At 41.2% G+C, this 18,423-nt stretch overlaps 1 protein-coding gene and 1 pseudogene across 2 annotated transcripts in view; one reads left to right on the top strand and one right to left on the bottom strand.

Annotated features, from left to right (window-relative positions):
* AGBL4 (AGBL carboxypeptidase 4) overlaps window positions 1-18,423 on the bottom strand; it is a 1,536,119-nt gene that overhangs the window by 1,340,354 nt on the left and 177,342 nt on the right. The window lies entirely within an intron of this gene.
* On the top strand, window positions 9,975-17,187 carry LOC134740158 (zinc finger protein 135-like; annotated as a pseudogene).

The raw sequence follows: 18,423 nt of genomic DNA, 5'->3' as shown, positions 1-18,423 counted from the left end.
GTCTCATTACTGGGTATATACCCAAAGGACTATAAATCATGCTTCCATAAAGACACATGCACACGTATGTTTGTTTCAGCACTATTCACAATAGCAAAGACTTGGAACCAACCCAAATGTCCAACAATGATAGACTGGATTAAGAAAATGTGGCACATATACACCATGGAATACTATGCAGCCATAAAAAACAATGAGTTCCTGTCCTTTGTAGGGACATGGATGAAATTGGAAATCATCATTCTCAGTAAACTATTGCAAGGACAAAAAACCAAACACTGCATGTTCTCACTCATAGGTGGGAATTGAACAGTGAGAACACATGGACACAGGAAGGGGAACATCACGCTCTGGGGACTGTTGTGGGGTGGGGGGAGGGGGGAGGGATAGCATTAGGAGATATACCTAATGCTAAATGGCGAGTTAATGGGTGCAGCACACCAGCATGGCACATGTATACATATGTAACTAACCTGCACATCGTGCACATGTACTCTAAAACTTAAAGTATAAAAAAAAAACAGAAAAAAGAATATTTCTGGGTACTGTGTAAAGAATAGATAATGGGGGAGAAGAAACTTGAGTGAAAGGAAGCAAGAGGCCGGGCGCGGTGGCTCACGCCTGTAATCCCAGCACTTTGGGAGCCGAGGCAGGTGGATCTCAAGGTCAGGAGATCGAGACCATCCTGGCTAACACGGTGAAACCCGTCTCTACTAAAAATACAAAAAATTGGCCAGGTGCGGTGGCAGACACCTGTAGTCCCAGCTACTCGGGAGGCTGAGGCAGGAGAATGGCGTGAATCCGGGAGGTGGAGCTTGCAGTGAGCCAAGATAGCACCACTGCAGTCCAGCCTGGGTGAAAGAGTGAGACTCCATCTCAAAAAAAAAAAAAAAAAAAAAAAGGAAAGAAAGAAAGGAAGCAAGAGCAACATATGTTAACTGCTTGAGTAAGGGAGGCAGACAGAAAATAAATTAATGGATTCAGGATATTTAACAAGCACAATAATAATTCTTAATGCATGGATGGATGAATGGATGGATGGATGGATTATGAGTTATTAGATGTGTACTCAAGGTTTATAAAGATTAAAATAGGTGAGCTGAACCTTGGAAAATGCCTTATAGGTCATGTGTGGAGGAAAACAAGATAGGTCAGTCCGAGACAGGGGGAGAATGTAGATGTTGTAATCACAGCTGCCAGGGTAAGACAGTGTTGGAAAGTAAGAGTAATCATTAGAAATGTCAGGTTGCACAGGAACCAAAAGCTAAAACAAAACTATCAAATTACATCAGTATGCCCCTGGAAACCCTTCAAAGAACAACCTTTCTGGAGTGGCGAGGATACAAATCAGACTATAAAAAATAAAGATGTAATGGTATATAGTGACATTTCCATTTTTACTGGAAATCTTTCCAAAATCATCTCACACATAATTAAATCTTGTTTATTATTATTATAATTTAAGTTCTGGAAAACACATGCAGAACATGCAGGTTTGTTACACAGTTATACATGTGCCACGGTGGTTTGATGTACCCATCAACTCATCATGTATATTAGGTATTTCTCCCAATGCTATCCCTCCCCTATGCCCCCACCCCCTCAACAGGCCCTGGTGTGTGATGATCCCTCCCTGTGGCCATGTGTTCTCATTGTTCAACTCCCACTAATGAGTGAAAATATGCACTGTTTGCTTTTCTCTTCCTCTGTTAGTTTGCTGAGAATGATGGTTTCCAGCTTCATCCACGTCCCTGCAAAGGACATGAATTCATCATTTTTTATGTCTGCATAGTATTCCATGGTGTATATGTGCACATTTTCTTTATCCAGTCTATCATTAGTGGGCATTTGGGTTAGTTCCAAGTCTTTGCTATTGTGAACAGTGCTGCAGTAAACATACGTGTGCATGTGTCTTTACAGCAGAATTATTTATAATCCTTTGAGTATATACTCAGTAGTGGGATTGCTGGGTCCAGTGGTATTTCTAGTTCTAGATCCTTGAGGAATCACCACACTGTCTTCCACAATGGTTGAACTAATTTACACTCCCACCAACAGTGTAAAAGTGTTCCTATTTCTCCACATCCTCTCCAGCATGTTATCTCCTGACTTTTTAATGATCACCATTCTAACTGGCATGATATGGTATCTCATTATGGTTTCGATTTGCATTTCTCTAATGACCAGTGACGATCAGCTTTCTTACATATATTAGTTGGCTATATAAATGTCTCCTTTTAAAAGGTGTCTCTTCATATCCTTCGCTCACTTGTTAATGGGGTTGTTTTTTCTTGTAAATTTGTTTATGTTCTTTGTAGATTCTGGATATTAGCCCTTTATCAGATGGATAGAATGCAAAATTTTTCTCCAATTTTGTGGGTTGCCTGTTCACTCTGATGATAGTTTCTTTTGCTGTGCAGAAGCTCTTTAGTTTAATTAGATCCCATTTGTCAATTTTGGCTTTTGTTGCCATTGCTTTTGGTGTTTTAGTCATGAAGTCTTTGCCCATGCCTATGTTCTGAATGGTATTGCCTAGGTTTTCTTCTAGGGTTTGTATGGTTTTAGGTCTTACATTTAAGTCTTTAATCCTTCATGAGTTAATTTTTGTATAAGGTGTAAGGAAGGGGTCCAGTTTCAGTTTTCTGCATATGGCTAGTCAGTTTTCCTAACACCATTCATTAAATACGGAATCCTTTCCCCATTGTTTGTTTTTCTCAGGTTTGTCAAAGATCAGATGGTTGTAGATGTGTGATGTTATTTCTGAGGCCTCTGTTCTGTTCTATCGGTCTATATATCTGTTTTGGTAGAAGTGCCATGCTGTTTTGGTTATTGTAGCTTTGTAATATAGTTTGAAGTCAGGTAGCTTGATGCTTCCAGCTTTGTTCTTTTTGCTTGGGATTGTCTTGGCTATGCAGGCTCTTTTTTGGTTCCAAATGAAATTTAAAGTAGTTTTTTCTAATTCTGTGAAGAAAGTCAATGGTAGTTTGATGGGGATAGCACTGAATCTATAAATTACTTTGGGCAGTATGGCCATTTTCACAATACTGATTCTTCCTATCCATGAGCATGGAATGTTTTCCCATTTGTTTGTGTCCTCTCTTATTTGCTTGAGCAGTGGTTTGTAGTTCTCCTTGAAGAGGTCCTTCACATCCCTTATAAGTTGTATTCCTAGGTATTTTGTTCTCTTTGTAGCAATTGTGAATGGGAGTTCACTTATGATTTGGCTCTCTGTTTGTCTATTATTGGTGTATAGGAATGCTTGTGATTTTTGTACATTGATTTTGTATCCTGAGACTTTGCTGAAGTTGTTTCAGCAAACTAAGGAGATTTGGGGCTGACACAATGGGGTTTTCTAAATATACAATCACGTCAATATGCAAATAGAGACAAATTAGACTTCCTCTCTTCATATTTGAATACTCTTTATTTCTTTCTCTTGCCTAATTGCCCTGGCCAGAACTTCCAATAATATGTTGAATAGGAGTGGTGAGAGAAGGCATCCTTGTCCTGTACTGGTTTCAAAGGGAATGCTTCCAGCATTTGCCCATTCAGTATGATATTGGCTGTGGGTTTGTCATAAATAGCTCTTATTGTTTTGAGGTATGTTCCATCAATACCTGGTTTATTGAGAGTTTTTAGCATGAAGGGGTGTTGAATTTTATCGAAGGACTTTTCTGCATCTATGGAGATAATTGTGGTTGTTGTCATTGGTTCTGTTTATGTGATGAATTACATTTATTAATTTGCATATGTTGAACCAGCCTTGCATCCCAGGGATGAAGCTGACTAGATCATGGTGGATAAGCTTTTTGATGTGCTGCTGGATTCAGTTTACTAGGATTTTATTGAGGATTTTTGCATCGATGTTCATCAGGGATATTGGCCTGAAATTTGTTTCTTTGTTGTGTCTCTGCCAGGTTTTGGTATCAGGATTATGATGGCCTCATAAAATGAGTTAGGAAAGAGTCCTTCTTTTTCTATTGTTTGGAATAGTTTCAGAAGGAATGGTACCAGCTACTCTTTGTACCTCTGGTAGAATTCAGCTGTGAATCTGTCTGTTCCTAGGCTTTTTTGGTTTGTACATTATTAATTATTTCCTCAATTTCAGAACTTCTTGTTGGTCTATTCAGGGATTCAACTTCCTCCTGGTTTAGTCTTGGGAGGGTGTATGTGTCCAGGAATTTATCCATTTCTTCTAGATTTTCTAATTTATTTGCATAGAAGTGTTTATGGTATTCTCAGATGGTAGTTTGTATTTCTGTGGGATCCATTTTGATATCCCCTTTATCATTTATTATTGTGTCTATTTGATTCCTCTTGCTTTTCTTCTTTATTAGTCTAGCTAGATGCCTACTTATTCTGTTAATCTTTTTAAAAAACCAGTTCCTGGATTCACTGAAGGGTTTTTTTGTGTCTTGATCTCTTTCAGTTCTGCTCTGACCTTAGTTATTTCTGGTCTTCTGTTAGCTTTTAAATTTGTTTTCTCTTGATTCTCTAGTTCTTTTAATTGTTATATTAGGTGTCCATTTTAGATCTTTCCCACTTTCTTCTGTGGGCATTTAGCGGTATAAATTTCCCTCTAAACAGTGCTTTAGCTGAGTCTTGGAGATTCTGGTACATTATCTCTTTGTTCTCATTGATTTCAAAGAACTTATTTATTTCTGCCTTAATTTCATTATTTACCCATAGTCATTCAGGAGCAGGTTGTTCAGTTTCCATATAGCTGTGTGGTTTTGAGTGAGTTTCTTAATCCTGAGTTCTAATTTGATTACACTGTGGTTTGAGAGAATGTTCGTTATAATTTCCATTCTTTTGCATTTGCTGAGGAATGTTTTACTTCCAATTATGTGGCCAATTTTATAACAAGTGTGATATGGTGCTGAGAAGAATGTATATTCTGTTGATTTGGGGTAGAGAGTTCTGTCAATGTCTACTAGGTCCACTTGGTCAACAGCTGAGTTCAAGTCCTGAATATCCTTGTTAATTTTCTGTCTGTTGATCTGTCTAATATTGACCGTGAGGTGCTAAAGGCTCCCACTATTATTGTGTGGGAGGCTACATCTCTTTGTAGGTCTCTAAGAACTTGCTTCATGAATCTGGGTGCTCCTGTATTGAGTGCATATATATTTAGGATACTTAGCTCTTCTTGTCTCATTGATCCCTTTACCATCATGTATTACCCTTCTTTGTCTTTTTTGATCTTTGTTGGTTTAAAGTCTGTTTTATCTGAGAATAGGATTGCAACCCCTGCTTTTTTTTTCCTATCCATTTGCTTGGTAAATATTCCTCCATCCCTTTATTTTGAGCCTATGTGTGTCTTTGCATGTGAGATGGGTCTCCTGAATACAGCACACTGATGGGTCTTGATTCTTTATCCAACTTGCCAGTCTGTGTCTTTTAATTGAGACATTTAGCCCATTTGCATTTAAGGTTAACATTGCTATGTGTGAGGTTGATCCTGTCATTATGATGCTACCTGGTTATTTTGCCCATTAGTTGATGCAGTTTCTTCATAGTGTCAATGGTCTTTACAATTTGGTATGTTTTTGCAGTGGCTGGTACCAGTTTTTCCTTTCCATATTTAGTGCTTCCTTCATGAGCTGTTGTAAGGCAGGCCTGGTGGTGACAAAATCTCTCAGCATTTGCTTATCTGTAGAGTATTTTATTTCTCCTTCACTTATGAAGCTTAGTTTGACTGGATATGAAATTCTGGGTTAAAAATTCTTTTCTTTAAGAATGTTGAATATTGGCCCCCACCCTCTTCTGGTTCTGGCTTCTAGGATTTCCGCAGAGAGATCTGCTGTTAGTCTGATGGGCTTACCTCTGTGGGTAACCCAACCTTTCTCTCTGGCTGCCCTTAATATTTTTTCCTTTATTTCAACCTTAGTAAATCTGACAATTATGTTTCTTGGGGTTGTTCTTCTCAAGGGGTATCTTTGTGGTGTTCTCTGTATTTCCTAATTTGAATGCTGGCCTGTCTTGCTAGGTTGGGAAGTTCTCCTGGATAATATCCTGAAGTGTGTTCTCCAACTTGGTTCCACTCTCCCCATCACTTTCAGGTATACCAATCAAACATAGGTTTGGTCTCTTCACATAGTCCCATGTTTCTTGGAGGCTTTGTTCATTCCTTTTCATTCTTTTTCTCTAATATTGTCTTCATGGTTTATTTCATTAAGTTGATCTTCAATCTCTGATATTCTTTTTCCGCTTGATCAATTCAGCTATTGATACTTGTGTATGCTTCACAAAGTTCTCGTCCTGTGTTTTTCAGTTCCATCAGGTCATTTATGTTCTTCTCTAAACTAATTATTCTACTTAGCAATTCCTCTGTCCTTTTTGCAAGAGTCTTAGCTTCCTTGCATTGGGTTAGAACATGCTCCTTTAGCTCAGAGGAGTTTGTTATTATCCACCTTCTGAAGCCTACTTCTGTCAATTCATCAAACTCATTCTCTGTCTAGTTTTGTTCCCTTGCTGGCAAGGAGTTGTGATCCTTTGGAGGAGAAGAGGTGTTCTGGTTTTTGGAATTTTCAGCCTTTTTACACTGGTTTTTCCTCATCTTCGTGTATTTATCTACCTTTGGTCTTTGACGTTGGTGACCTCAGGATGGGGTTGTTGTGTGGACGTCCTTTTTGTTGATGTTGATGCTATTCCTTTCTGTTTGTTAGTTTTCCTTTTAACAGTCAGGCCCCTCTGCTGTAGGTCTGCTAGAGTTTGCTGAAGGTCCACTCCAGACCCGTTTGCCTGAGTATCACCAGCGGAGGCTGCAGAACAGCTAAGATTGCTGCCTGCTCTTTCCTCAGGAAGCTTCGTCCCAGAGAGGCACCTGCCAGATGCCAAATGGAGCTCTCCTGTATGAGGTGTCTCCCCATCAGGAGTCACAGGTGTCAGGAACTTACTTGAGGAGGCAGTCTGCCCCTTAGCAGAGCTCAAGCACTGCGCTGGGGGACCCACTGCTCTCTTCAGAGCCTGCAGGCAGGAACGTTTAAGTCTTTTGAAGCTGCGCCCACAGCCGCCCCTTCCCCCAGGTGCTCTGTCCAAGGGAGTTGGGAGTTTTATCTATAAGCCCCTGACTGGGGCTTCAGCCTTTCTTTCAGAGATGCCCTGCCCAAAGAGGAGGACTGTAGAGATGCAGTCTGGCTATAGCCACTTTGCTGAGCTGCAATTGGCTCCAACCGGTTCAAACTTCCCGGCAGCTTTGTTTATACTGTAAGGGGACCAGAAGCCTCTTTCCAAAATCTGTGTAGCCCTTAAGTCTGTATACATAAACTCCATTTTAAAATGTTAAAAACTGGTCACGAACACAATTCACCAAGGTGGTATGAAATAATTAAGCATGACCTAGGTCAGTAAATTGCAAGGTTGGCAACACATTGTGCCACTAGTGTCAACTATGACCATTAAAACAGAGCTTCTCCTGGCCAGACGTGGTGGCTCACACCTGTAATCCCAGCACTTTGGGAGGCCAAGGCGAGTGGATCAAGAGGTCGGGAGATCAGACCATCCTGGCTAACGCGGTGAAACCCCATCTCTACTAAAAATACAAAAAATTAGCCAAGCGTAGTGGCAGGCACCTGTAGTTCCAGCTACTCAGGAGGCTGAGGCAGGAGAATGGCATGAACCCAAGAGGCAGAGCTTGCAGTACGCTGAGATCGTGCCACTGCACTCCAGCCTGGGCGACAGAGTGAGACTCCATCTCAAAACAAACAAAAAAACAGCTTCTCCTAAGGTTCAGCAAATCATGCCAACTACTATAGCCCTGAGCTATTGGAAGCAGAAGGTGGTGAGTGAAGATCCAACCCCATCATTTACAGTAACCCCAGGGAATCAATGAGAAAGGTTTCTTGCCCTTAACATTCAGGAATGAATCCAAAATGGGTCAGTGAAAGAGCTCATGCCAGGTAGTTCAATAAAAGGAATTTACTGTGAGAAACTAGTTGCTCAACTATTGGGAAAGCCAAAAGGCCAAATAGGAGAGAGTGGGAAAAAATAACACAGAGATTAACAACAGTAAGAATTGTCTACTGTACTCATAGACAGAAGGGCAAAGACAAAAGCTATTGATATCCTGAGAGCTCAGGCTATCCAACAATGATGATATCACAAGAAAGGAGTTGTTTGGCAAAACCATGAATGTAGGTGTAGCCACTACTGGAGATGCCACCCAAAAGAGAAAGAAAAAGAAATACCTAGGCTTCTTCCTTCTTCCTCCCTACAGACTCCTGCAAGAGGTTCCTCTTAGCTGAGGTAGCTAGAAGCCAGTTGACAAGGAAGCCTTGGAAATGCAATTTTCAGAATTTTGTCCCTAACACTACAGAGCAAAGGTGGAAAATGGAATTAATTGCAAATAGTCAAATGACCTGCACAAGATATTCCTAAACCTTCAGATGCCAACTCAATTTCTCAATTTGAAAGCTGTATGATAACCCATAATTTGTACAGATTTTTCAATACTGAAGTATATTATAAAAATATTATTATTTTATGGAACATGAAGAATAAAAACATAGATAACATTCTAGTTTGCTAGTTAATATTTCTTCGTTATTTACAAATGGGAAGCAGCAATAATAGTAAGCAAAAAGTAAATTTTAACAGAAAATTATCATGTTCTGGTTATCACTAGAAAAATTATGTCTTAGAATTTACACTAATACATACACATACCATAATACTTCTAGTGGTACCTTAAATTGTTATTTAAAAAAAAATCAACCATATTTAATAAGATGATGTGTCTCCTTTTGTGATTATTTTAATACTAAAGCATAAGAGGGTGGTTTATGTGCATCGTAAGTCCCCTTCAAAGCTGTTTCTCAGATTACTTGAAAAGAGCAGTTGAAGAGGCGTGCAAACAGGTTTCAATAAGCCCAGTTCATATTTCTTCAATTGTGCTTTCCAAGGCCTTTAGGTTTAGCTGTTACTATAGAAAATACCGTCATTCTTAGAGGAAAATTATTTGGGAATGAAATATTTCACTTCCTCCTTGTTAAGAAAGTAGAGAAAATAGGAAAGAAAAATATATACCAGTAGATACATAACTGTGTATATCAAAATATAATTCAGTAAGGAGGTCAGTAATCTTATAAACAAATTAAAACCATACTATAATAGAAGTTCAGATTTGTTTCAATTATCAGTCAGAAACAAGGAACAGAATTAAATTTTTGGTCTACAGTTACATAGTTACCAATATTTCTCCAGCAGAATTTCTAGACATAGTGAAACTCTCCTTTATATTTAATAACCATGCTTTTTTCCTTCTAAATGTCCTATTTCTTCTCTAAATGAGATAATGGCCTTATAAGGTGGCATGTTCTGGCATAAAGTAACAGTATTAGTAAAAATGAAATTTCTATCAGATGTTATGTTAAAGAGGTCATCAAATGAAAGCATTTGGATTTTATCCTGAAAACAATAGGGAACCATGACAGATTTAAGCAATAATGTAATATAATCAGATTATTTGCATTTTAACTTTGGTTGCATAGTGGAGCATGGACCAGAGAGAGGTGGAGTAGTTAGAAAGCTGTTGTACAAGTCCAAGGGGACCCATGTTGAGGACCTTATATAGGATAGAAGCTACAGGGTTAAAACAGTTGTGAGATATTATCCTCATACATTTAGGTGTTGTGATATATTACAATCATCCATTTAATCACAAAAAGAGGGAAACAAGAATGCATTGTACAAAGTTTCTCCTATTATAATTCTATGAGGGAAATTCCACGAAGGACAAGAAGCTAAACCCACTGGTCAGGACAAAAATTTTGGGGTAGTAAAACAAACAAGGCAGGAATACATATAAATCAGGAGGATCCACAAGACAGAGCTGTGATAAAGGGTGAGATTATAGAGAGGAACCCAACAAACGGGGAGATACATACAAGCCAGATTCAGAGTGTGGACATAGGTATCTTTGGTAGAATTTGGCTATAAATACGGCTGGTCCAGGATTTTTTTTTTTTTTTGGTTGGTAGTCTTTTTATTATTGATTCAGTTTCAGAACTCAATATTGGTCTATTCAGAATTTCAATCTCTTTCTGATTCAATCTTGGGAGACAGTGTGTTTCCAGGAATTTAACCATTTACTCTGCACTTTCTAATTGGTTTAATAAAGTTGTTCACAGTAGTCTCTGGAGATTTTTGTATTTCTGTGGGAATAGTTGTAATGTTGTATTTGTCATTCCTGATTGTACTTATGTGGATCTTTTTTTCTTTGTTTATCTAGCTAGCAGTCTATCGATCTTGTTTACTCTTTCAAAAAATGAACCCATGGTTTCATTGATGGTTTGTATAGATTTAATAACTAGTATCAATCCTAGTGAAACTATTCCAAAAAACTGAGAAGGAGGGACTCCTCCCTAACTCATTCTATGAAGCCACTCTCAGCCTAGTACCAAAAACTGGCACAGACATGACAAAGGAAGGAAACTTCAGGTCAATAACACCAATGAATGCAGACACAAAAATTCTCAACGAAATATTAGAAAACTGAATCCAACAGCCCATCAAAAAGCTAATTCACCACAATCAAGCAGGCTTTATTCCCAGAATGAAGTCAATAAGTGTTATCTACCACATGAACAGAATTAAAAGCAAAAATCATATGACCATCTCAATAGAGAAAGAAAAAGTTTTCCATAAAATCCAATATCCCTTCATGATAAAAGCCCTCAACAGGCAGACCTGGTATCAAAGAGACATACCTCAACATAATAAGAACCATCTCTAGCAAACCTATAGTCAACATCATACTGAATAGGAATAAGCCGGAAGCATTCACATTAAGAAATGGAACAAGACAAGGATGCCCACTCTCACCACTCTTATTTTACATAGTACTAGAAGTCCTAGCCAAAGCAGTCAGGCAAGAGAAAGCAATAAGAGGCATCCAAACAGGAACAGAAGAAGTTAAACTATGTCTTGTCACTTGCAATATGACTGTATACTTAGAAAACCCTAGAGACTCCAGCAAAGGGCTCTTAAAACTGACAAACTATTTTATCAAGGTTTCACAATATCAACATACAAAATCAGTAACATCTCTATACACCAATAAGCATCCACAATGGGAATCAAATCAAGAATACAATTCCATTTATTATACACTAGCCACAAAAAAATGAAATACACAGGACGACAGCTTAAACAACTGGTTAACTGAGGCAACTACAAAACACTGCTGAAAGAAATCAGAGATGACACAAATAAATGGAAAGACATACCATGCTCATTGTTTGGAACAATCAGTATCATTAACATGGCCATACTGTCCAAAACAACTTACAAATTCAATGTTATTTCAACCAAATTACCAACATCATTTTTCACAGAATTAGAAAAAAATCGTAAAATTCATATGGAACCAAAAAAGAGCCCAAATACCCAAAGTAATCCCAAGAAAAAAGAACAAGGCTGGAGAAATCATACTATCTAACTTCAAACTATACTCTAAGGCTACAGTAACCAAAACAGTATGGTGCTGGTACTAAAACGGACACAGAGATCAATGGAACAGAATAGAAAATAGAGGCAGAAGAAATTTCTAAGCAGCAAAGCATACAAGAGGTGACTTGGGTGCTGTTAAAGGCATTCAGTTTTATAAGGGAAGCAGAGCATAAAAGTTCGGAAAATTTGCAGTCTGACAATGTGATTAAAAAAAAAAATCCCACCGGCACCACGGCCTTTGTCTCACAGTCAGGCGGAGCAGGGGCAGCCATTCCTGCCAGAAGCCAGGGCATGACCCCTGGGCTGCCTGTCTCTACAGACCCGGTGAGAATCTCGGCCTCCTCAAGCGTGTCCTCCACCTCATGCCTGGCCTTCTCCTTGCACACAGTCTCCTCCTCACACCCGGCCTCCTCTTTGCACCCAGCCCATATTCACGTGCAGCCTCCTCCTTGTGCCCAGCCTCTACTCGCGCCTGGCCTCTACCTGCATGCCCGGACTCCTGAAGTCCACACCAAGCTCCCCAACCACAGCCTCTGCCTCTGAAAGGACCGCCCACACTGCATTGGAGGAGCATGTGACCTTTGAGGACATGGTGGTGGACTTCAGCCAGGAGGAGTGGAGGCAGCTGGAGCCTGCCCAGAGGACCCTGTACCATGATGTAATTCTGGACACCTTCAGGCTTCTGGTCTCTGTGGGACATTGGTTACCAAAGCCAAACATCACCTCCCTGCTGGAGCAAGAGGCAGAGCCGTGGGCAGTGGACTCTGGAGTTCCCCAAGGCATGTACCTAGGTGAGATGGGAGCCCTTCAGGGCTGAGAGAAGCCTGTCCATGCTTGCTCCCTGGTTTCTCTGTCTGCATGTGCTCTCTAATTCTTCAGAGCAAATTTACTACTCAGTCTTAATTCTTCAGAGAAAATTTACTCTCAGTCTTAGTGAAGATTTACCAAGCACCCATTTTGCTGTGAGTGACGACACCAAGTCCTCATCTCCACTGAATTTACATTCGTGGTGAGGGAGTGGGGGAGACAAACAATAAATCAGTAAAACAATAATAATAATAAAATGAGTTGGATGATTACAGATTGTGATGAATGCTGAGAAAATGAAAGTGAGTGATGAGGTAGACTAGGATGGGGGTGAGGAGACTATAGCAAAGAGATGAGGGATAGCCTCTCTAAGGAGGTGACATGTGACTTGAAGCCTGAGCCATGAGGCAGTCTAAGAGAACACTAGTATTTCAGGCAGAGGAAACAGCAGGTGCAAAGGCCTGAAGTGATGCATCAGTCAGCTCTTGCATAGTAAAAGCACTCTGACCTCGGTGGCTTAAACCAAATAATTGTTTATAATTCATATGTCTGTGGGACAGTGGATCCAGGCTGGGCCCTGACATGTGCCTGTAGGGTGATTGATAGGTAGCAGAGATATCCCAGCCCACTGACAGGCAATTTCCCATTGGCATCAGGTGGGAAGAGTGGCCTGTCACCAGAGTTCAGGAGGAATGGCCAGTGTGGGAGAGGGTCACATTAGGGTCCCTCCACATCAATAACATCAGCACATACCCAGTTTATTAGCTTCCTGTTGCTTCTCCTGCAACAAGATACAATTGACCCTTGAACAACATGAGTTTGAACTGTGTGGGTCCATTTATATACGGATTTTCTTCTGCCTCAGCCACCTCTGAGACAGCAAGACCAACCCCTCCTCCTACTCCTCCTCAGCCTACTCACTGTGAAGACAATGAGGATGAAGATCTCTATGGTGATCCACATCCATTTAATGCATAGTAAATATATTTTCTCTTCCTTATGATTTTTAATAGCATCTTCTTTTCTCTAGCTTACTTTAATATATTATATAATACATATACAAAATATGTGTTAACTAAGGGCTGGGAGCGGTGGCTCACACCTATGGTCCCAGCACTTTGGGAGGCCGAGGCAGGTGGATCATTTGAGGTCAGGAGTTCAAGACCTGGCCAACATGGTGAAACCCCGTCTCTACAAAAACAAACAAACAAACAAACAAAAAACTGGCTGGATGTGGTGGCGCTTGCCTGTGGTCCCGGCTGCTCGTGAGGCTGAGGCAGGAGAATTGCTTGAACCCAGGAGGCGGAGGTTGCAGTGAGCCAAGATCGTGCCACTGTGCTCCAGCCTGGGTGACCGAGTGAGATCACGTCTCAAAAAAAGTGTTAACAATTGATTTTATCAGTATGGTCAACAGTAAACTATTAATAGTTAAGTTTTGGGGGAGTCAAAAGCTATACACAGATTTTTGATTGCACTGGGGTCAGTGTCCCTAGCCCCCTCATTGTTCAAGGGTCAACAATACTACAAACTGCGTAGCATAAAGCAAAGCAAATTATCTTAAAGCTCTGGAGATCAGAAGTTCAAAATGGGTCTCGCTGGGCTATAATAAAGATGTCAGCAGGGCATCATTCCTTTTGGAGGCTCTAGGGAAGGGAAGAATCCATTTCTTTCTTTATTTCCTTTTTGCTTTTTAAGAGACGGGTTGTTGCTCTCTTGCCCAGGCTAGAGTGCAGTGGTATGAGCATGGTTCACAGCAACCTCAACCTTCTGGGCTCGGGTGATCCTCCTGCCTCGGCCTCCTGAGTAGCTGGGACTGCAGGTGTGTGTCACCATGCCTAGCTCATTTTTTTTATTTTTTGTGGAGACGGGGACTCACCATTTTGCCCAGGCATGTCTTGAACTCCCAGGCTCAGGCAGTCCTCCTGCCGCGGCTGCCCAAAGTGTTAAGATTACAGGCATGAGGCCCTGTGCCTGGCTAAGAATCCATTTATTTGCATTTTTCAGCTTCTAGAGGCACCCACATTCCTTAGCTATGGCCTTGTCCATCTTCACAGTCAGCAAGGGGTGGTCAAGTCTCACATCTTATTCACTCTGGCTGTGACCCTTCTGCCTCTTTTCCACATTTAAGGATGCTTGTGATTACACAGGTCCACTCAGATAATCCAGTATAATTTCTCTATCTTAATGTCAGCTGATTAGCAATGTTAATTCCTCCCTCCCATGTAATTGGAATTTACATGGTTCCAGGGTTAGGATGTGGGCATCTTGGGAAGCCACTATTCTGCCAGTCACCCCTGGCTTACCTTTTCTTTAAAAATTGAACTTTTCACTGAAGTATAACAATATGGGGAAGGTACCCACATCATCCCTCTAGGCCACTGTGGGGTCAGGGTAGGGGCAGCATGCACCCAGGTCATGGCTGTGCAGAGATGGCTGGGTAGCAGGGCAAAAAGGGAGTCCTGCCAGGAAGCAGGAGGAGGGAGTGCATTTGTTCATTCATTAAGCATATATATCGAGGTCTTGCTATGGGATAGAGATACAGTGGTGAGCAAGGTGGACAGAAACTCCTACTCTCAGGGGGTTCCCATTTAGTGAAACAGACAAAATAAGGCAGATCAAAGTATTCTAATACACCAAGGGTCATTTATCTTCCTCCTAGTGATGCATGTTGCAGCTCTTCCTGTTTGTGAGGAGCAGATAGGTTCCTTTACATCTAGAGTGAGGTGGCACAACAGCATATGCTGCCAGGAAGAAGCTGGGTGTCAGCAGACTTTCCCCATGCAGCACCTTTTTCTCTGTTGCCACCTGGCATCATGGAGGCCACTGTAGCTGCAGCCTGGCTGCCACATTGCTCCTTCCAAGTACAGTGCATCTGTGCATCTGAGTGCTCTCTCCTGGGCATCCCCTCTGCACCCTCCTCTGTGCTCCCCTCACAGACTCCACCCATATTCCTTGTGCTAACTGTTTTTTCCTTCCTCTCCTCTTCCTTTCCTTATTCTGTTCTTTCCTCTTCCTTTCCTTGTTCCTTATTTTCCTCTTCCTTATTCTGTTTTTCCCTCTCTCTCTTCCTTTCCTGGTTTGCAAAACTATATTTTTAAATAGTCAAAGCCACTTGTACCTTGAACATTTCAAAATCATTAGTTTTATCCTTCCTCTTCCCATCTCACCACAAACTCTTTTGCCCTGGAACAGAGATTAAGGGACATTTCCAGTTTTTGCTTCTTTCAGCCTTGGAAACTAGACCCAAAGTCAAACTGTCAGTTCTAAAGCAAGGTATCTCTGAAGAAATATCCAACAATGTCATCTTAGTAGCAATATTCCTGTGGGATGGTCTGTGGTACTGCAGGGGTGAAGACACTGTGGGCCACTGGGAATGGAGTTGTGAGAGCCTAGAGAGCCTGGCAGTGCTGGCGGCCTTGATGCCTTTGAAGACGCCTGTTCAGGAGCAGTGGCAGAGGAATGGGTTTGGGGAAAACATAAGTCTGAACCCTGATTTCCTACAACAACCAATGACTCCTGAACAACAAGGCCCCAACACGTGGCAAACAGGTGGAAAAAGGGAGAAGCCAGACCTAAATGCTCTACAGAACCTATGTAAAAGAGAAACCCTACAAATGTCAGGAATGCGGAAAGGCCTTTAGTCACAGCTCAGCACTTACCCAACACTACCGTACACACACAGGACAGAGACCTTATGAATGTCACATATGCGGAAAAGTCTTCCGAAACAGCTCGGCACTTACCAAACACCAGAGAATCCACACTGGGGAGAAACCCTATAAATGCACTCAGTGTGGGGGGACCTTCAACCAAATTGCCCCACTGATCCAGCACCAGAGAACTCACACAGGCGAGAAGCCCTATGAGTGCAGCATATGTGGGAAATCCTTCAGTTTTAGGTCCTCCTTTAGCCAACACAAGTGAACTCACACAGACTAGAAGCCCTACGAGTGCAGCAAGTGTGGGAAAGCCTTCCAGCAAAGCATCCACCTCACCCAGCACCTGCGAATCCACACTGGGGAGAAACCCTATCAGTGTGGTGAGTGTGGCAAGGCCTTGAGCAATAGCTAGTCCTTGACCAAACACCAGCAAATCCACACAGGGGAGAAGCCCTACGAGTGCCATGAGTGTGGAAAAGCCTTCACCCAGATCACACCACTGATTCAGCACCAGAGGACCCACACAGGAGAAAAGCCCTGTGAGTGCAGTGAGTGTGGGAAAGCCTTCAGCCAGAGCACATTCCTGACTGAGCATCGGAGGATTCACATGGGAGAGAAGCCCTATGGATGCAACGAGTGTGGGAAAACCTTCAGCCACAGCTCCTCGCTTAGCCAGCACGAGCGGATGCACACAGGAGAGAAGCCGTTTGAGTGCAGTCAGTGTGGGAAGGCCTTCCTTCTGGCAGAGCACAAACCTCACACAACACCAGTGAATCCCCACACAGAGGAGAAGCCCTATGAATGCAATGACTGCAGCAAGGCATTCAGCCACAGCTTGTCCCTCACCAAACATCAGCGAAACCACACTGAGGAGAAGCCCTACGAATGCAACCAGTGTGGCAGAGCCTTCAGCCAGCTTGCTCCCCTCATTCAGCATCAGAGGATCCACATAGGAGAGAAACCCTATGAATGTAACCAGTGTAGCCAGAGTTCCCTTCTCATCAAACACCAGAGGATTCATACCAAGGAAAAGCTCTATGGGTGCAATAAGTGTGGGAAATCCTTCAACCACAGCTCCTCGCTCAGCCAGCACAAAAGGACACACACTGGGGAAAAGTGTCACAATTGTGGAAAGTCCTTTAGGCAGAGCACCCACCTCACACAGCACTGGAGGATCCACACAGGAGAGAAGCCATATGCATGCAGGGACTATGGAAAGACCTTTACACACAGCACCTCCCTTACCAAGCACCAGAGAATTCACACTGGATAAACCCACTCCACATGTGCTGGGGACATAGGAAGACCTTAAGACATAGCTCATCCCTTTCTAGATTTGACCCAATCATACACATGAGAAACATATGTTTTTATCAACAGGGTGGAAACAGACTAATAGAAAAGTGAAGAGACAATCCACTGAAGGAAAGAAGTATCTCATGTACTCCATAAATAGATACACCTATTAAATATTTTAATTTCAATCTTTGTGGTTACATGATAGGTGTATGACCAAGCTGAGAAACAAATCAAGGAGGCAATCCCATTTACAATAACTACAAAAAATAAAATATCTAGGAATACATGTAACCAAGGAGATGAAAGATTTCTACTAGAAAAACTGAAAAACACAGATGAAAAAAATATAGATGACATAAATACATGAAAAAACATCCCATACTCATGGGGCAGAAGAATTAATACTGTTAAAGTGATCACACTGCCCAAAGCAAGCTACATATTCAATGCAATCCCTCTCAAAATACTGACATTATTTTTAACAGAACTAGATAAAGCAATCCTAAAATTCATATTGTACCTAAAGGAGCCCAAATAGCCAAAGCAGTTCTAAGCAAAAAGAACAAAGCTGGAGATATCAAATTATCTGGCATCAAATTACACATACTACAAGGCTTTATTAACCAAAACAGCATGGTACTGGTTTAAAAATAGACACCCAACATCAATGAAAGAATAGAGAACCCAGAAATAAAGCCACGTATCTCCAGCCAACTACACATACATTGGGAAGAGGACATTGTTTTTAATAAGTGGTACTGGCAATGTTGGATTGCCACCTTCAGAAGAATGAAACTAGACTCCTATCTCTTGGCATACACAAAAATCAACTCAAGATGGATTAAAGACTTAAATGTAAGACCTAAAACTACAAAAATACTATAAGAAAAATTATGGAAACCTCTTTTGGACATTGGTCTAGGCAAATAATTCATGACTAAGGTCTCAAAAGTATAAGCAACGAAAACAAAAATAGATCTATGGGACTTAATTAAACTAAAAAGCTTCCACACAGCAAAAGAAATAATCAACACAATGAACAGACAACATGCAGAATGGGAGAAAATATCTGCAAACTATACATCGGACACGGGACTAATATCCACATTTTACCCAATTTTTACAAAAATGTCACAAAAATGTGGATATCCAAATATCCAAAATTTATAAGGAATTCAAACAACAACCACAGCAAAATCAATAACCCCAT

This window comes from Pongo pygmaeus, chromosome 1, assembly GCF_028885625.2.
Source record: "Pongo pygmaeus isolate AG05252 chromosome 1, NHGRI_mPonPyg2-v2.0_pri, whole genome shotgun sequence".
Lineage (NCBI taxonomy): Eukaryota > Metazoa > Chordata > Mammalia > Primates > Hominidae > Pongo > Pongo pygmaeus.
This window is presented reverse-complemented; position numbering and strand designations above follow the sequence as displayed.